This window comes from Macaca mulatta, chromosome 1 (assembly GCF_049350105.2).
Source record: "Macaca mulatta isolate MMU2019108-1 chromosome 1, T2T-MMU8v2.0, whole genome shotgun sequence".
Taxonomy (NCBI): domain Eukaryota; kingdom Metazoa; phylum Chordata; class Mammalia; order Primates; family Cercopithecidae; genus Macaca; species Macaca mulatta.
Window position 1 is genome coordinate 20,513,336 of NC_133406.1, and position 16,080 is coordinate 20,529,415.

The window sequence follows — 16,080 nt, forward strand, 5'->3', positions numbered from 1 at the left end:
TTCTTCCTTCCTCTCTATCTCTCTATCACTCTTTCTTTCTTTCCTTCCTTCTTTCTTTCTCTCTTTGTTTTCTTTCTTTCTTTCCTTCTTTCTCTCTCTCTCTCTTTCTCGCTCTTTCTCTCTTTCTTTCCTTCTTTTCTTTTTCTTCCCTTGCTATCTTTGTTTTCTTTCTTTCTCTTTTCTTTTCTTTCCTTCTTTCTTTCTTTCTCCTATCTCTCTGTCTCTTTCTTTCTCTTTCTTTATTTCATTCTTTCCTTTTCTCTTGCTTTTCTTTCTTTCTCACTTTCTTCCTTTCTCTTCCTTTCTTTCTTTCTTTCTTTCTTTGTTTCATGCTTTCTTCGGTCTTTGCCTCTTTCTTCCTTTCTTTCTTTCCTTCTTACTTTCATTCTTTTCTTTTTCTTCCCTTACTATCTTTCCCTTGTTTCTTTCTCTCTCTTTCTTTCTCTCTCTCTCTCTTTCTCTCTCACTCTTTCTCTCACTCTTTCTCTCTTTCTTTCTCTCTTTCTTTCTTTCTTTCTTTCTTTCTTTCTTTCTTTCTTTCTTTCTTTCTTTCTTTCTTTCTTTCTTTCTTTCTTTCTTTCTTTCTTTCCTACTTGGTTTCTTTCTTTCTTTCCTTTTTCTTCCAGACGGAGTCTCACTCTGTCACCCAACCTGGAGTGCAGTGGCAAGATCTGGGCCCACTGCAAGCTCCGCCTCCCGGGTTCACGCCATTCTCCTGCCTCAGCCTCCTGAGTAGCTGGGATTACAGGCATGCACCACCACACCTGGCTAATTTTGTATTTTTAGTAGAGACGGGGCTTCTCCATGTTGGTTAGCTTGGTCTTGGTCTGGAACTCCCAACTTCAGGCGATCCACCCACTTTCCCAAAGTGCTAGGATACCCAAAGTGCTAGGATTACAGGCGTGAGTCACCAGCGCCCGGTCAGACTAGGGGTATAGTTTTAGGCTTCTGCTTGGCTTTCCTTTTCTGTGATGAATTTCACCTCACAGTCTTAGGATATGGTGAGGAGTTTTAGGCATCGATCTTCATATGGGATATTATTCTACAGTTTTCTCTTGTAAAATCTTTGTCTTGCTTTGGTATCAGGGCAATTGTAGCCTCATAGAATGAGTTAGGGAATACTCCCTCCTCTTCAAGGTTTTGGCAGGATTAACAAGGATTACTATTCGTTCTCTAAATATTTGATAGAGAAGTCAAGTCCAAGGCTTTTTTTTTTTTTTTTTTTTTTTTTTTTTTTGGCAGGAGATATTGGGTTACTGATTCAGTCTCCTTACTAGTTACTAGTCTATTCAGATTTTCACTTTCTTTGTGATTTAGTCTTGGTAGGGTTCATGTTCCTAGGAATTTATCCATTTCATCCAAGTTATCCAATATGTTGGTGTACAATTGTTCTTAGCACTCTCTTACAATCCTATTCATTTATTTCTTTGAGACATGATCTCATCTGTCACCTAGGCTAGAGTGCAGTGGTGTGATCTAGGCTCATTACAACCTCCACCTCCCAGGTTCAAGCGATCCTCCTACCTCAGCCTCCTCAGTAGCTGGGACAACAGGCTTTTGCCATCAAGATGGGCTGAATTTTCTTCTTTCTTTCTTTCTTTCTTTAATTTATTTTTTTCTTTCCTTTTTATCTTTTTTTTTTTTTTTTTTGTAAAGACCGGGTTTGACCATATCTCCCAGGCTGGTCTTGAACTCCTGAGCTAAAGTGATTCACCTGCCTGAACCTCCCGAGTAGCTGGGATTACAGGGGCCTACCACCACACCCGGCTAATTTTTTTTGTATTTTTAGTAGAGATGGTTTCACCATGTTGGCCAGGTTAGTCTTGAACTCCTAACCTCAAGTGATCTGCATGCCTCGGCCTCCCAAAGTGCTGGGATTATAGGTGTGAGCCACTTCACCCTGCCAATCGTTTTCATTTTGACTGGATCCAATAGTAATGTCCCCACTTCCATTTCTGATTTTCGTAATTTGAGTATTCTCTCTTTTTTTCTTAGTCACTCCATAAAGTTTGTCAATTTGATCTTTTAGAAAACCAACTTTCAGTTTTGTTGATTTTCTCCATTTTTGTATTTTCTGTTTTATTTATTTCTGAATTAATCTTTCTTTCTTTCCTTCCTAGGGTTTAATTTGTTCTTTTCTAGTGCCTAAATTGTAAATTTAGATTGCTAATTTGAGGTCCTTTGGGTGTTTTTTGTTTTGTTTTCTTTTGAGAGGGAGTCTCGCTCTTGTTGCCCAGGCTGGAGTGCAATGGTGCGATCTCGGCTCACTGCAACCTCTGCCTCCCAGGTTTAAGCAATTCTCTTGCTTCAGCCTCCCAAGTCGCTGGGATTACAGGCGCCTGCCACCACAACCGGCTAATTTTGTATTTTCAGCAGAGACAGGGTTTCTCCCTGTTGTTCAGGCTAGTCTCGAACTCCTGACCTCAGGTGATTGGCTCACCTCAGCCTCCCAAAGTGCTGGGATTACAGGCATTAACCGCGACGCCTGGCTTTCTTTAGGTTTTTTTCATGTAAGCATTTCACACTATAAATTTCCCTGTTAGCACTGCTTTCACTGCATCCCAAAGTTTGGCTATGCTGTGTTTTCATTTTCATTCATTTCTGAGTACAGCTGAGCCTTGAACAACATGGGTTTGAACTGCAAGGGTGCACTTATACAGGAATTGTTTTCAATAAGTACAGTAGGTCCTCTGATTTCATTAATTCTGCATCTGTAACCAAAGGCAGATTGAAAATACAGTCTTCACAGAGCGCAAACCCTGAGGATACAGCGGCCTAACTTTTTTAATGCCCAGGTTTTACAGGGCCAACTGCAAGACTTGACTCTGTGTGGATTTTGGCCTACTTACGGGGTCCTGGAACCAATCCCCTGTGGATACTGACACCCAACTGTATTTTCTGATTTCTCTTGTGGTTTCTTCTTTAACCCATTGGTTGTTTAAGCAAATATCTGAATCTCTTCAAATACCTGAGACTGGATAATTTATTAAAAAGAGACATTTATTTCTCTCAGTTCTCAAGGCTGGGGTGTCCAAGGTCAAGTCATCAGCCCATTCAGTGTCTAAGGAGGGCCCAGTCTCTCCTTCCAAGATGACACAACGTTGCTTCATCTTTCAGAGGGGAAGAACATTGTGTCCCCACACGGAGGAGACGGAGGGAATGAACCCACTCAAGTCCTTTTCTAAGGGCTCTAATTTCATCCATAAGGACTTCTACCCTCATGAGATAATCGCCTCCTAAAGAATCCACCTTTTTACCCTTTTTTTTTTTCTTTTTCTTTTTTTTGTTTGAGACAGGGTCTCATTCTATTGCCCCTACGGCAGTGCAGTAGCCTGTAGCCTGATCATGGCTCACTGCAGCCTTGACCTCCCAGGCTCAACCAGTCCTCCTGCTTCAGCCTCCTGAGTAGCTGGGACTACAGGCCTGCACCACCACGCCCACCGAATTTGGTGTTTTTTCTAGAGACAAGTTTTGCCATTTTGCCCTGGCTGGTCTTGAACTCCTGGGCTCGAACAATCTGACTGCCTTTCCCTTCCAAAGTGCTGGGATGACAGCGTTAGCCACCACCCCAGGCCAGTGCCCACCTCTTAATACTATCATATTGGCAAATAAATTTCAGCATATAAATTTTGGGGGACATTCAGACCATAGCAGTGTGTTCTTTACTTTCCAAAAAGAAAACAGGTCAGTTTATCAGTTTTCCTTGTGTTATTGATTTTTAACTCGATTTTGTTGTGGTCAGAGAAGACATTTGATAATACGCTGTTCGCCCTTCGCCAGCCTCGACGACTCTGGGTGAGGGGGCAAGAGGGGCCCTCGCAGGATTCCTGAGCGGCCAGGGATCCCAAAGAATACCTGCGCGACAGGGCGGAGGACCCGACGGGGTCCCAGGATCGTGGGCTGTGGGCCCTGACGCCTCGGAGCACTCCCTGTTCCGAGCGGGCCCGACGTGGTGGAAGCTCGGGAGCTCGGCAGCCGGGAGAGGCAGCAGGCGAAGAGGCTCCGGGATCCCGATCCGAGCACGACGACCCCGGGCTGGCGGTGCGGGCTGGAAGCCGGCGGGCATGGCTGGGCCGGGCTCTTGGGGCAGCCAGGCGCCTCTGCCGGCGTCTACGGCCATACCACCCTGAACGCGCCCGATCTCGTCTGATCTCGGAAGCTGAGCAGGGTCGGGCCTGGTTAGTACTTGGATGGGAGACCGCCTGGGAATACCGGGTGCTGTAGGCTTTTTGGCTTGCTTTCTTCTCTTTCTTTCTTTCTTTTCTACCTTCCTTTCTTCCCTTCTCTCACTCACTCTTCTTTCCTTCTTTCTTTCCTTCTTTCTCTCTTTCTTTCCTTTCTTTCTTTCCTTCTTTCTTTCTATCTCTCCCTCTTTCTATCTCGCTCTTTCTCTCTCTTTTGCTTTCCTTCTTACTTTCATTCTTTTCTGTTTCTTCCCTTGCTATCTTTCCTTTCTTTCTTTGTCTCTCTCTCTTTCTTTCTTTCGTTCTGCTGTCTTTCCTTCTTTCTTTCTTTCTACCTCTCTATCTTTCTTTCTATCCTTCCTCCTTTCTTTCCTTCTTTCTTTCTCTCTCCCTCTCTCTTGCTTGCTCTTTCTTTCTTTCCTTCTTTCTTTCTTTCATTCTTTTCTTTTCTTCCCTTGCTATCTTCCTTTTCTTTCTTCTCGTTCTTTCTTCTTTCTTGCTTTCCTTCTTTCTTTCTTTCTCCTATCTCTCTGTCTCTTTCTTTCTCTCTCTTTCTCTTTCTTTATTTCGTTCTTTCCTTCTTTCTTGCTTTTCTTTCTCACTTTCTTTTCTTCCTTTCTCTTTCTTTCTTTCTTTCTTCTCTTTGCTCCTTTCTTTCTTTCCTTTCTTTCTTTCTTTCTTTCTTTCTTTCTTTCCTTCCTTCCTTCCTTCCTTCCTTCCTTCCTTCCTTCCTTCCTTCCTTCCTTCCTTCCTTCCTTCCTTCCTTCTTTCTTTCCTTCCTTCTTTCTTTCTTTCCTTCTTTCTTTCTGTCTTTCCTTTTTCTTCCAGACGGAGTCTCGCTGTCACCCAGCCTGGAGTGCAGTGGCAAGATCTCGGCTCACTGCAAGCTCCGCCTCCCGGGTTCACGCCATTCTCCTGCCTCAGCCTCCCAAACAGCTGGGACTACAGGCGCCCGCCACCACGCCCGGCTCATGTTTTGTCGTTTTAGTGGAGACGGGGTTTCACCGTGTTAGCCAGGCTGGTCTGGATCTCCTGACGTCGTGATCCACCCGCCTCGGCCTCCCAAAGTGCTGGGACTACAGGCGTGATCCACCGCGCCCGGCCTGCTGTAGGCTTTTGTGGCTTCCCCTCTCCCTCCCTTGCCCCTACTATCGCCATGCTTCCCAACCTCCCCGGACTCTGCTCCCCCCTTGTCGCCCGCCTACACCCCCGCCGCAGCCGGGGACCTCCTCCTGGGGGTCCGCCACCAAAGCACCACCGGGCAGCAGCATCCCACCGCTTCCGCCTCGCCGCCGCCCGGCCAGGAGCCCGGCTCCAGCCCTGGAGGGCAGGAGGCCGGACCCCAAAGGCGCAGGCGCGGGTTCCCTGCCGTTCCCGGCGCCTTCCCGCTCCCGGAACGCACAGGCGATTCAATCCATTCACCGGGCGGGCGCCGCCGCAACCTTCCAAACCGGGGGAAGGGGCGGGCAGGGCCAGCGGGTGCCACAGACGCCAGCCGAGACCTCCGCTCCAGAACGCAGGGGCTGCTTTATCCGGGGGAAGGACATTGCTTCGCCAGCAACCAGGAAAACAGTCCCTGTGCACCCGGATTCCCATTGCCACCAACTTCGTGTAAACTCCAGTCCCGAGGACACGCCAGAGACCCAGGCCTCGGGCCCCGTGGGCACGCCCGGTGCCACGGCTCCCGCCAAAAGGGCGGGCGCACTCTGCAAATCAAGGGGCCCACCGCACCGCACCAAGAGCACAGGGAGGTGCCAACACAGGAAGGAGCCTACGAAACCCACCCCCAAAGCAAGCAATTAATCCAAGACAAAACCCGTCTCAGCGCTCCGTTGCTCCTCTCGCATGGACGGCCTGGCCACCCTGTTCTGGCCCAGCCCAAGCCCCCTTCACCCTATCCCGGCCTGCTCAAAAGGGCCCTGCCTACGGGAGCAGGGCGCTCCCTCTCCAAGGCTCTATCGCTCTCGCTCTCTAGCTCCCTGCCCCTCTCTCTTCTGGGTTTGCCCCTGCACCTCGCGCTATTTCTGTCGCCTTTCCTCTGTCTCTCCCTCTCTGTCTGTCTTTCTCGCTCTCTCTGTCCCTCTCTCTATCTCTGCCTCTCTGTCTCTTTCCCTCTCCACCTCCCCTGTCTCTCTCGATCGCTGTCTCTCTCCCTCCCTCGGTTTCAATCTCTCCATCTATCTCTTCCTTGCTCTCCTTCAAGCCGTTTCTGTGTGCACGTGTGTGTGTGTGTGCGTGTGTGTGTGTGTGTGTGTGTGTGTGTGTGTGTGTGTGTGTGTGTGTGTCTGTGTGTGAGCGCGCGCGCGTGTGTGGGTTCCCGCGCGCGAGCGCCCGGGTGTGTCTGTGTGTGGGGCTGTGGATTTGCTGCTGGTGGTGGTGGGGTGTTTCTGGGTTTCTCTCAGCCCCTCTCGCCGGGGATCAGGCTGCCGGCTCTAGTGCCAGCCCGGGGCAAAGCAGGGCCATCCCCCAACACCCCAGCCCCCACGCCCTCTTGCCCACCGGCCGGGTCTTGGTCGGGACAAGCGACCGTGGTGGGGGCGTTGTGAGAAAAAGGCCAGGCGCGGCTGGGCCGGCTGTTCGCCCTTGGCCAGCCCTGACGCCTCTGGGGGGGTGGGCCAAGAGGGGGCCTCGCAGGAGCTCCCCAGCGGCCAGGGATCCAAAAGAATACCTCCACGACAGGGCGGAGGACCCGCCGGGGTCCCAGGATCGTGGGCCCTGGGCCCAGACGCCTCGGAGCACTCCCTGTTCCGAGCGGGCCCGACGTGGTGGAAGCTCGGGAGCTCGGCAGCCGGGGGAAGGCCGCGGGCGAGCGGCTCGGGGGTCCCGATCCGAGCCCGGCGACCCCGGGCTGGCGGTGCGGGCTGGAAGCCGGCGGGCATGGCTGGGCCGGGCTCTTGGGGCAGCCAGGCGCCTCTGCCGGCGTCTACGGCCATACCACCCTGAACGCGCCCGATCTCGTCTGATCTCGGAAGCTGAGCAGGGTCGGGCCTGGTTAGTACTTGGATGGGAGACCGCCTGGGAATACCGGGTGCTGTAGGCTTTTTGGCTTGCTTTCTTCTCTTTCTTTCTTTCTTTTCTACCTTCCTTTCTTCCCTTCTCTCACTCACTCTTCTTTCTTTCTTTCTTTCTTTCCTTCTTTCTCTCTTTCTTTCCTTTCTTTCTTTCCTTCTTTCTTTCTATCTCTCCCTCTTTCTATCTCGCTCTTTCTCTCTCTTTTGCTTTCCTTCTTACTTTCATTCTTTTCTGTTTCTTCCCTTGCTATCTTTCCTTTCTTTCTTTGTCTCTCTCTCTTTCTCTTTCTTCCTTCCTTCCTTCCTTTCTTCCTTCCTCTCTATCTCTCTATCACTCTTTCTTTCTTTCCTTCCTTCTTTCTTTCTCTCTTTGTTTTCTTTCTTTCTTTCCTTCTTTCTCTCTCTCTCTCTTTCTCGCTCTTTCTCTCTTTCTTTCCTTCTTTTCTTTTTCTTCCCTTGCTATCTTTGTTTTCTTTCTTTCTCTTTTCTTTTCTTTCCTTCTTTCTTTCTTTCTCCTATCTCTCTGTCTCTTTCTTTCTCTTTCTTTTTTTCATTCTTTCCTTTTCTCTTGCTTTTCTTTCTTTCTCACTTTCTTCCTTTCTCTTTCTTTCTTTCTTTCTTTCTTTCTTTGTTTCATGCTTTCTTCGGTCTTTGCCTCTTTCTTCCTTTCTTTCTTTCCTTCTTACTTTCATTCTTTTCTTTTTCTTCCCTTACTATCTTTCCCTTCTTTCTTTCTCTCTCTTTCTTTCTCTCTCTCTCTCTTTCTCTCTTTCTTTCTTTCTCTCTTTCTTTCTCTCTTTCTTTCTTTCTTTCTTTCTTTCTTTCTTTCTTTCTTTCTTTCTTTCTTTCTTTCTTTCTTTCTTTCTTTCTTTCTTTCTTTCTTTCTTTCTTTCTTTCTTTCCTACTTGGTTTCTTTCTTTCTTTCCTTTTTCTTCCAGACGGAGTCTCACTCTGTCACCCAACCTGGAGTGCAGTGGCAAGATCTGGGCCCACTGCAAGCTCCGCCTCCCGGGTTCACGCCATTCTCCTGCCTCAGCCTCCTGAGTAGCTGGGATTACAGGCATGCACCACCACACCTGGCTAATTTTGTATTTTTAGTAGAGACGGGGCTTCTCCATGTTGGTTAGCTTGGTCTTGGTCTGGAACTCCCAACTTCAGGCGATCCACCCACTTTCCCAAAGTGCTAGGATACCCAAAGTGCTAGGATTACAGGCGTGAGTCACCAGCGCCCGGTCAGACTAGGGGTATAGTTTTAGGCTTCTGCTTGGCTTTCCTTTTCTGTGATGAATTTCACCTCACAGTCTTAGGATATGGTGAGGAGTTTTAGGCATCGATCTTCATATGGGATATTATTCTACAGTTTTCTCTTGTAAAATCTTTGTCTTGCTTTGGTATCAGGGCAATTGTAGCCTCATAGAATGAGTTAGGGAATACTCCCTCCTCTTCAAGGTTTTGGCAGGATTAACAAGGATTACTATTCGTTCTCTAAATATTTGATAGAGAAGTCAAGTCCAAGGCTTTTTTTTTTTTTTTTTTTTTTTTTTTGGCAGGAGATATTGGGTTACTGATTCAGTCTCCTTACTAGTTACTAGTCTATTCAGATTTTCACTTTCTTTGTGATTTAGTCTTGGTAGGGTTCATGTTCCTAGGAATTTATCCATTTCATCCAAGTTATCCAATATGTTGGTGTACAATTGTTCTTAGCACTCTCTTACAATCCTATTCATTTATTTCTTTGAGACAGGATCTCATCTGTCACCTAGGCTAGAGTGCAGTGGTGTGATCTAGGCTCATTACAACCTCCACCTCCCAGGTTCAAGCGATCCTCCTACCTCAGCCTCCTCAGTAGCTGGGACAACAGGCTTTTGCCATCAAGATGGGCTGAATTTTCTTCTTTCTTTCTTTCTTTCTTTCTTTCTTTAATTTATTTTTTTCTTTCCTTTTTATCTTTTTTTTTTTTTTTTTTTTTTTTTTTGTAAAGACCGGGTTTGACCATATCTCCCAGGCTGGTCTTGAACTCCTGAGCTAAAGTGATTCACCTGCCTGAACCTCCCGAGTAGCTGGGATTACAGGGGCCTACCACCACACCCGGCTAATTTTTTTTGTATTTTTAGTAGAGATGGTTTCACCATGTTGGCCAGGTTAGTCTTGAACTCCTAACCTCAAGTGATCTGCATGCCTCGGCCTCCCAAAGTGCTGGGATTATAGGTGTGAGCCACTTCACCCTGCCAATCGTTTTCATTTTGACTGGATCCAATAGTAATGTCCCCACTTCCATTTCTGATTTTCGTAATTTGAGTATTCTCTCTTTTTTTCTTAGTCACTCCATAAAGTTTGTCAATTTGATCTTTTAGAAAACCAACTTTCAGTTTTGTTGATTTTCTCCATTTTTGTATTTTCTGTTTTATTTATTTCTGAATTAATCTTTCTTTCTTTCCTTCCTAGGGTTTAATTTGTTCTTTTCTAGTGCCTAAATTGTAAATTTAGATTGCTAATTTGAGGTCCTTTGGGTGTTTTTTGTTTTGTTTTCTTTTGAGAGGGAGTCTCGCTCTTGTTGCCCAGGCTGGAGTGCAATGGTGCGATCTCGGCTCACTGCAACCTCTGCCTCCCAGGTTTAAGCAATTCTCTTGCTTCAGCCTCCCAAGTCGCTGGGATTACAGGCGCCTGCCACCACAACCGGCTAATTTTGTATTTTCAGCAGAGACAGGGTTTCTCCCTGTTGTTCAGGCTAGTCTCGAACTCCTGACCTCAGGTGATTGGCTCACCTCAGCCTCCCAAAGTGCTGGGATTACAGGCATTAACCGCGACGCCTGGCTTTCTTTAGGTTTTTTTCATGTAAGCATTTCACACTATAAATTTCCCTGTTAGCACTGCTTTCACTGCATCCCAAAGTTTGGCTATGCTGTGTTTTCATTTTCATTCATTTCTGAGTACAGCTGAGCCTTGAACAACATGGGTTTGAACTGCAAGGGTGCACTTATACAGGAATTGTTTTCAATAAGTACAGTAGGTCCTCTGATTTCATTAATTCTGCATCTGTAACCAAAGGCAGATTGAAAATACAGTCTTCACAGAGCGCAAACCCTGAGGATACAGCGGCCTAACTTTTTTAATGCCCAGGTTTTACAGGGCCAACTGCAAGACTTGACTCTGTGTGGATTTTGGCCTACTTACGGGGTCCTGGAACCAATCCCCTGTGGATACTGACACCCAACTGTATTTTCTGATTTCTCTTGTGGTTTCTTCTTTAACCCATTGGTTGTTTAAGCAAATATCTGAATCTCTTCAAATACCTGAGACTGGATAATTTATTAAAAAGAGACATTTATTTCTCTCAGTTCTCAAGGCTGGGGTGTCCAAGGTCAAGTCATCAGCCCATTCAGTGTCTAAGGAGGGCCCAGTCTCTCCTTCCAAGATGACACAACGTTGCTTCATCTTTCAGAGGGGAAGAACATTGTGTCCCCACACGGAGGAGACGGAGGGAATGAACCCACTCAAGTCCTTTTCTAAGGGCTCTAATTTCATCCATAAGGACTTCTACCCTCATGAGATAATCGCCTCCTAAAGAATCCACCTTTTTACCCTTTTTTTCTTTTTCTTTTTCTTTTTTTTGTTTGAGACAGGGTCTCATTCTATTGCCCCTACGGCAGTGCAGTAGCCTGTAGCCTGATCATGGCTCACTGCAGCCTTGACCTCCCAGGCTCAACCAGTCCTCCTGCTTCAGCCTCCTGAGTAGCTGGGACTACAGGCCTGCACCACCACGCCCACCGAATTTGGTGTTTTTTCTAGAGACAAGTTTTGCCATTTTGCCCTGGCTGGTCTTGAACTCCTGGGCTCGAACAATCTGACTGCCTTTCCCTTCCAAAGTGCTGGGATGACAGCGTTAGCCACCACCCCAGGCCAGTGCCCACCTCTTAATACTATCATATTGGCAAATAAATTTCAGCATATAAATTTTGGGGGACATTCAGACCATAGCAGTGTGTTCTGTACTTTCCAAAAAGAAAACAGGTCAGTTTATCAGTTTTCCTTGTGTTATTGATTTTTAACTCGATTTTGTTGTGGTCAGAGAAGACATTTGATAATACGCTGTTCGCCCTTCGCCAGCCTCGACGACTCTGGGTGAGGGGGCAAGAGGGGCCCTCGCAGGATTCCTGAGCGGCCAGGGATCCCAAAGAATACCTGCGCGACAGGGCGGAGGACCCGACGGGGTCCCAGGATCGTGGGCTGTGGGCCCTGACGCCTCGGAGCACTCCCTGTTCCGAGCGGGCCCGACGTGGTGGAAGCTCGGGAGCTCGGCAGCCGGGAGAGGCAGCAGGCGAAGAGGCTCCGGGATCCCGATCCGAGCACGACGACCCCGGGCTGGCGGTGCGGGCTGGAAGCCGGCGGGCATGGCTGGGCCGGGCTCTTGGGGCAGCCAGGCGCCTCTGCCGGCGTCTACGGCCATACCACCCTGAACGCGCCCGATCTCGTCTGATCTCGGAAGCTAAGCAGGGTCGGGCCTGGTTAGTACTTGGATGGGAGACCGCCTGGGAATACCGGGTGCTGTAGGCTTTATGGCTTGCTTTCTTCTCTTTCTTTCTTTCTTTTCTACCTTCCTTTCTTCCCTTCTCTCACTCACTCTTCTTTCCTTTCTCTTTCCTTCTTTCTCTCTTTCTTTCCTTTCTTTCTTTCCTTCTTTCTTTCTATCTCTCCCTCTTTCTATCTCGCTCTTTCTCTCTCTTTTGCTTTCCTTCTTACTTTCATTCTTTTCTGTTTCTTCCCTTGCTATCTTTCCTTTCTTTCTTTGTCTCTCTCTCTTTCTTTCTTTCGTTCTGCTGTCTTTCCTTCTTTCTTTCTTTCTACCTCTCTATCTTTCTTTCTATCCTTCCTCCTTTCTTTCCTTCTTTCTTTCTCTCTCCCTCTCTCTTGCTTGCTCTTTCTTTCTTTCCTTCTTTCTTTCATTCTTTTCTTTTCTTCCCTTGCTATCTTCCTTTTCTTTCTTCTCGTTCTTTCTTCTTTCTTGCTTTCCTTCTTTCTTTCTTTCTCCTATCTCTCTGTCTCTTTCTTTCTCTCTCTTTCTCTTTCTTTATTTCGTTCTTTCCTTCTTTCTTGCTTTTCTTTCTCACTTTCTTTTCTTCCTTTCTCTTTCTTTCTTTCTTCTCTTTGCTCCTTTCTTTCTTTCCTTTCTTTCTTTCTTTCTTTCTTTCCTTCCTTCCTTCCTTCCTTCCTTCCTTCCTTCCTTCCTTCCTTCTTTCTTTCCTTCCTTCTTTCTTTCTTTCCTTCTTTCTGTCTTTCCTTTTTCTTCCAGACGGAGTCTCGCTGTCACCCAGCCTGGAGTGCAGTGGCAAGATCTCGGCTCACTGCAAGCTCCGCCTCCCGGGTTCACGCCATTCTCCTGCCTCAGCCTCCCAAACAGCTGGGACTACAGGCGCCCGCCACCACGCCCGGCTCATGTTTTGTCGTTTTAGTGGAGACGGGGTTTCACCGTGTTAGCCAGGCTGGTCTGGATCTCCTGACGTCGTGATCCACCCGCCTCGGCCTCCCAAAGTGCTGGGACTACAGGCGTGATCCACCGCGCCCGGCCTGCTGTAGGCTTTTGTGGCTTCCCCTCTCCCTCCCTTGCCCCTACTATCGCCATGCTTCCCAACCTCCCCGGACTCTGCTCCCCCCTTGTCGCCCGCCTACACCCCCGCCGCAGCCGGGGACCTCCTCCTGGGGGTCCGCCACCAAAGCACCACCGGGCAGCAGCATCCCACCGCTTCCGCCTCGCCGCCGCCCGGCCAGGAGCCCGGCTCCAGCCCTGGAGGGCAGGAGGCCGGACCCCAAAGGCGCAGGCGCGGGTTCCCTGCCGTTCCCGGCGCCTTCCCGCTCCCGGAACGCACAGGCGATTCAATCCATTCACCGGGCGGGCGCCGCCGCAACCTTCCAAACCGGGGGAAGGGGCGGGCAGGGCCAGCGGGTGCCACAGACGCCAGCCGAGACCTCCGCTCCAGAACGCAGGGGCTGCTTTATCCGGGGGAAGGACATTGCTTCGCCAGCAACCAGGAAAACAGTCCCTGTGCACCCGGATTCCCATTGCCACCAACTTCGTGTAAACTCCAGTCCCGAGGACACGCCAGAGACCCAGGCCTCGGGCCCCGTGGGCACGCCCGGTGCCACGGCTCCCGCCAAAAGGGCGGGCGCACTCTGCAAATCAAGGGGCCCACCGCACCGCACCAAGAGCACAGGGAGGTGCCAACACAGGAAGGAGCCTACGAAACCCACCCCCAAAGCAAGCAATTAATCCAAGACAAAACCCGTCTCAGCGCTCCGTTGCTCCTCTCGCATGGACGGCCTGGCCACCCTGTTCTGGCCCAGCCCAAGCCCCCTCCACCCTATCCCGGCCTGCTCAAAAGGGCCCTGCCTACGGGAGCAGGGCGCTCCCTCTCCAAGGCTCTATCGCTCTCGCTCTCTAGCTCCCTGCCCCTCTCTCTTCTGGGTTTGCCCCTGCACCTCGCGCTATTTCTGTCGCCTTTCCTCTGTCTCTCCCTCTCTGTCTGTCTTTCTCGCTCTCTCTGTCCCTCTCTCTATCTCTGCCTCTCTGTCTCTTTCCCTCTCCACCTCCCCTGTCTCTCTCGATCGCTGTCTCTCTCCCTCCCTCGGTTTCAATCTCTCCATCTATCTCTTCCTTGCTCTCCTTCAAGCCGTTTCTGTGTGCACGTGTGTGTGTGTGTGCGTGTGTGTGTGTGTGTGTGTGTGTGTGTGTGTCTGTGTGTGTCTGTGTGTGAGCGCGCGCGCGTGTGTGGGTTCCCGCGCGCGAGCGCCCGGGTGTGTCTGTGTGTGGGGCTGTGGATTTGCTGCTGGTGGTGGTGGGGTGTTTCTGGGTTTCTCTCAGCCCCTCTCGCCGGGGATCAGGCTGCCGGCTCTAGTGCCAGCCCGGGGCAAAGCAGGGCCATCCCCCAACACCCCAGCCCCCACGCCCTCTTGCCCACCGGCCGGGTCTTGGTCGGGACAAGCGACCGTGGTGGGGGCGTTGTGAGAAAAAGGCCAGGCGCGGCTGGGCCGGCTGTTCGCCCTTGGCCAGCCCTGACGCCTCTGGGGGGGTGGGCCAAGAGGGGGCCTCGCAGGAGCTCCCCAGCGGCCAGGGATCCAAAAGAATACCTCCACGACAGGGCGGAGGACCCGCCGGGGTCCCAGGATCGTGGGCCCTGGGCCCAGACGCCTCGGAGCACTCCCTGTTCCGAGCGGGCCCGACGTGGTGGAAGCTCGGGAGCTCGGCAGCCGGGGGAAGGCCGCGGGCGAGCGGCTCGGGGGTCCCGATCCGAGCCCGGCGACCCCGGGCTGGCGGTGCGGGCTGGAAGCCGGCGGGCATGGCTGGGCCGGGCTCTTGGGGCAGCCAGGCGCCTCTGCCGGCGTCTACGGCCATACCACCCTGAACGCGCCCGATCTCGTCTGATCTCGGAAGCTGAGCAGGGTCGGGCCTGGTTAGTACTTGGATGGGAGACCGCCTGGGAATACCGGGTGCTGTAGGCTTTTTGGCTTGCTTTCTTCTCTTTCTTTCTTTCTTTTCTACCTTCCTTTCTTCCCTTCTCTCACTCACTCTTCTTTCCTTCTTTCTTTCCTTCTTTCTCTCTTTCTTTCCTTTCTTTCTTTCCTTCTTTCTTTCTATCTCTCCCTCTTTCTATCTCGCTCTTTCTCTCTCTTTTGCTTTCCTTCTTACTTTCATTCTTTTCTGTTTCTTCCCTTGCTATCTTTCCTTTCTTTCTTTGTCTCTCTCTCTTTCTCTTTCTTCCTTCCTTCCTTCCTTTCTTCCTTCCTCTCTATCTCTCTATCACTCTTTCTTTCTTTCCTTCCTTCTTTCTTTCTCTCTTTGTTTTCTTTCTTTCTTTCCTTCTTTCTCTCTCTCTCTCTTTCTCGCTCTTTCTCTCTTTCTTTCCTTCTTTTCTTTTTCTTCCCTTGCTATCTTTGTTTTCTTTCTTTCTCTTTTCTTTTCTTTCCTTCTTTCTTTCTTTCTCCTATCTCTCTGTCTCTTTCTTTCTCTTTCTTTATTTCATTCTTTCCTTTTCTCTTGCTTTTCTTTCTTTCTCACTTTCTTCCTTTCTCTTTCTTTCTTTCTTTCTTTCTTTCTTTGTTTCATGCTTTCTTCGGTCTTTGCCTCTTTCTTCCTTTCTTTCTTTCCTTCTTACTTTCATTCTTTTCTTTTTCTTCCCTTACTATCTTTCCCTTCTTTCTTTCTCTCTCTTTCTTTCTCTCTCTCTCTCTTTCTCTCTTTCTTTCTTTCTCTCTTTCTTTCTCTCTTTCTTTCTTTCTTTCTTTCTTTCTTTCTTTCTTTCTTTCTTTCTTTCTTTCTTTCTTTCTTTCTTTCTTTCTTTCTTTCCTACTTGGTTTCTTTCTTTCTTTCCTTTTTCTTCCAGACGGAGTCTCACTCTGTCACCCAACCTGGAGTGCAGTGGCAAGATCTGGGCCCACTGCAAGCTCCGCCTCCCGGGTTCACGCCATTCTCCTGCCTCAGCCTCCTGAGTAGCTGGGATTACAGGCATGCACCACCACACCTGGCTAATTTTGTATTTTTAGTAGAGACGGGGCTTCTCCATGTTGGTTAGCTTGGTCTTGGTCTGGAACTCCCAACTTCAGGCGATCCACCCACTTTCCCAAAGTGCTAGGATACCCAAAGTGCTAGGATTACAGGCGTGAGTCACCAGCGCCCGGTCAGACTAGGGGTATAGTTTTAGGCTTCTGCTTGGCTTTCCTTTTCTGTGATGAATTTCACCTCACAGTCTTAGGATATGGTGAGGAGTTTTAGGCATCGATCTTCATATGGGATATTATTCTACAGTTTTCTCTTGTAAAATCTTTGTCTTGCTTTGGTATCAGGGCAATTGTAGCCTCATAGAATGAGTTAGGGAATACTCCCTCCTCTTCAA

The 16,080-nt window shown here is 49.2% G+C and overlaps 4 non-coding genes across 4 annotated transcripts; all 4 read left to right on the top strand.

Annotated features, from left to right (window-relative positions):
- The first annotated feature begins 4,108 nt into the window (after window positions 1-4,108).
- On the top strand, window positions 4,109-4,227 carry LOC114675858 (5S ribosomal RNA). Its single transcript, XR_003726701.2, has one exon. It is a non-coding gene; the product is annotated as a 5S ribosomal RNA (ribosomal RNA).
- Window positions 4,228-7,105: 2,878 nt separating this feature from the next.
- LOC144338928 (5S ribosomal RNA) lies at window positions 7,106-7,224 on the top strand. Its single transcript, XR_013413321.1, has one exon. It is a non-coding gene; the product is annotated as a 5S ribosomal RNA (ribosomal RNA).
- Window positions 7,225-11,630: 4,406 nt separating this feature from the next.
- On the top strand, window positions 11,631-11,749 carry LOC144338918 (5S ribosomal RNA). The gene has a single exon (XR_013413310.1). It is a non-coding gene; the product is annotated as a 5S ribosomal RNA (ribosomal RNA).
- Window positions 11,750-14,570: 2,821 nt separating this feature from the next.
- LOC144338929 (5S ribosomal RNA) lies at window positions 14,571-14,689 on the top strand. The gene has a single exon (XR_013413322.1). It is a non-coding gene; the product is annotated as a 5S ribosomal RNA (ribosomal RNA).
- Window positions 14,690-16,080: the final 1,391 nt, after the last annotated feature.